Raw genomic sequence first — 2,861 nt, forward strand, 5'->3', positions numbered from 1 at the left:
AATGTTTCATCCCAAATATGACCCTAGCCATATTTAATCATAAATGACTGTCTCATTATGTCTGTAAATTATTTCTGCGTGTGTTCTCTCTTTTAAGACTCTGCTGGTCCCTGGTCTCCTGGTCGCTGCTCATTGGCCATTGAAAAAACTTCCTCCAGCATCAGTCATTACTAGTGATGGTAAATTATATTCTTTTTTCTGAATCGAGCTTGAATGAGTCACTCACCAAAATGAATCGTGTTATTTGAGCACTGAGTCAGTTGCCCATAGAGTGCAAAAAATTTACATTTTCACTCAAAATTAATTTTGAGGAGTTTGCGGCATTTAAGCAGCCCTTTGCTGCCCAAACCGACCGGGCTAAAGCTATTACAAAAGCTATTACAAAAGCTACTGGGGTGTTTAGCTGCAGACGGGAGGCCGTATTCCCTTGTGCAAAACAAGGGGTTTAAACTATGATGAACGTGCTTGAGCCACGCTATGAAATCCCGTTCGTGTCCACGTCAGTGACAAGATTGTACCCAGGAAAAGTTTAAAGTTAAGGCTAAACTGTCCCAGGCATCTTCTGTTGCCCAACTACAAATGGGTGGACCTCAAGGTCAACGGAAAGCTACGTGACCGTGACCGCTCGTTATATCACAGCGGAGTGCTAGATACAAAGCCCTGTACTGCCCTATATTGCACCTTAATTTGTATTTATATAATTGCGTGGAATAAGTCTTGAGTTGAATGTTTTTAATAGGCAAAAAATACTTAAATAGTTAATTTTGTCTTTTTTTCTTTATTTTGCTGATCTGAAAATTGATCCAATCCGTGACTTAAAACCGTGATCCAATCTGAACCGTTGCACCACTACTGCTGAGTGATTGAAAAAGAAAAACAACTGTTTTTATAGAGAAAAAAAGAAAAAAAAAATTTAAGATTTCTAAAGGAACATTTATTTTATTTATTGTTATTTTATTTTATTAGTATTTTCCTCAATTGTGTCTAATATATATTTTCTTATCTAAAAGCTCCCACTGAGCTGTGAGCCAGGGGTCGGTAATGCGCTTTAACATTGGTTGCCAACCAAGAAGAAGAAGCTGTGAGCAAGGAGGGAGGGGGTGAGTGAGTCCTGAGTGATTCGTTTATGCTATGATTCAGCACAGGAAGGGAGGGGGTGAGTGAGCCCTGAATGATTTCTTCACTCTACGATTCAGCACAGGACGGGAGGGGGTGAGTAACTCAAATGTGTTGTTAGCATGTTAGCAGAGCAATGCTACTGTGAACTGATGAGCTATTGTCTTGATGCGAGCTTTCTACTCAGGGTTTTTTATCCCAGTTCAGAGCAGAAATGTTTTTGTTAAGAAACTGGCTGTTGTTTTTTTGCCCATAATTTTAAGCTAGACATATTTCTACTAATGAAATTAGTTTGCTAACAGTAACAGGGATGAGTCAGTGAATGAGTCAGTTGGGCTTGTGAATAATGATTCACGAGTCAGTAAAGTGATTCTCGAGTATTGAACGATTCGTTCATGATTCGCACATCACTAGTCATTACTCTTGCAGCAACTGGCAGCAAACCCTTTAGTGTTTAACCCTGTGTGTGTGTGTGTGTGTGCAGGCATCTGTGTGTCTTCTGAGCATAACTAGCTTTGGTATATAGTATTGTAGTGTTCGTTTGTAAATGGCACTGACGCAGAAGGGGTAAACTGCCTATTTATTTTGTATGACGGTAGTGCTTGTTAGCAATGGCAATTCTGGCTCTTTTTAGAGAACTAGCTCGTTCAGCTCACTAAAAAGAGCCGGCTCTTTTGGCTCCCAACCAGCTCTTCAGGTTGTTTTGTTGCTTTAATTAATTTATTATTAATAACAATATAAAATTATGCACAAAAGGAATTACTAATGTAAAAAAAACCTGTGGTTTTATTTATATATGTTTATATATAAATATATAAACATAAAGCACGTACAAACTCCAAAAAACATTGCTAGCGTTAACTAAACTTCCAAAACAGAGCTGCCTAGATCACTTAAATATACAATTGAAAGCATATGTGTATTGTTTGTGTATTTATACACAAGCACTCATATATATTCAAGTAATTAAAAAGAAATGTTCATTTACCTGTTAATACCACACACCAAATCCGGTCGTTGGTACTTCCTGGCTTGTGTAGCCACTAGCTAACAAAGCTCAACACTGCCCCTAGCATCCTGGAGCACTTCCGTTGTGTTTTGGAGTTTGTACGTGTTTTGGAGTTTGTATGTGCTTTGTCTCTAGGGGCCACCGTAAATATACTTTTATTTATTCACTTCACATAAAATGTAATAAATGAATTATAAAATATAAAAACAACTATTTACATTTCAACTTTTAACTATTTACATTTTAGGCTTTTTGCTTTTAAAGAAATTTAAAGTGAAACAACACAAAACACTGCAAACCACAAAACAATAAAATATAAATTAAAATATGCAAAACAAAAAGAAGATTCACTGCATGAATAAATTTTCTGAATATTTTATCATACGCAACTGAAAATAGTTGTGGATGATTACTATAATAATAATAATAATAGCTATACCTTACTAATGTGACGATGTTGTCTCTTGTTGTCCCTGGCTCTCTTTCTCTCTTTTTCCGTCCTGCTGTGTTCCTTTGCTACTGCGAGTGTAACTACTGCCCCTCACCCCTCTGCTCAGCGCAAAGCACAAGACTCGCGTGCGGAGTGAAAAAAGTGAAAAAGAAAGAGAGAGGGTGGGAGAAAAAAAAACAAAAAACAAAAAAAAACCCACGGCTCCCAACAAGGAAATGGAGGCAAGAAATATCATGTTTTAAGAATGATAATGTCTAAGCTTATGTTGTTCAGCAAGTTTCCAGA

Source organism: Neolamprologus multifasciatus, chromosome 3 (assembly GCF_963576455.1).
Source record: "Neolamprologus multifasciatus chromosome 3, fNeoMul1.2, whole genome shotgun sequence".
NCBI lineage: Eukaryota > Metazoa > Chordata > Actinopteri > Cichliformes > Cichlidae > Neolamprologus > Neolamprologus multifasciatus.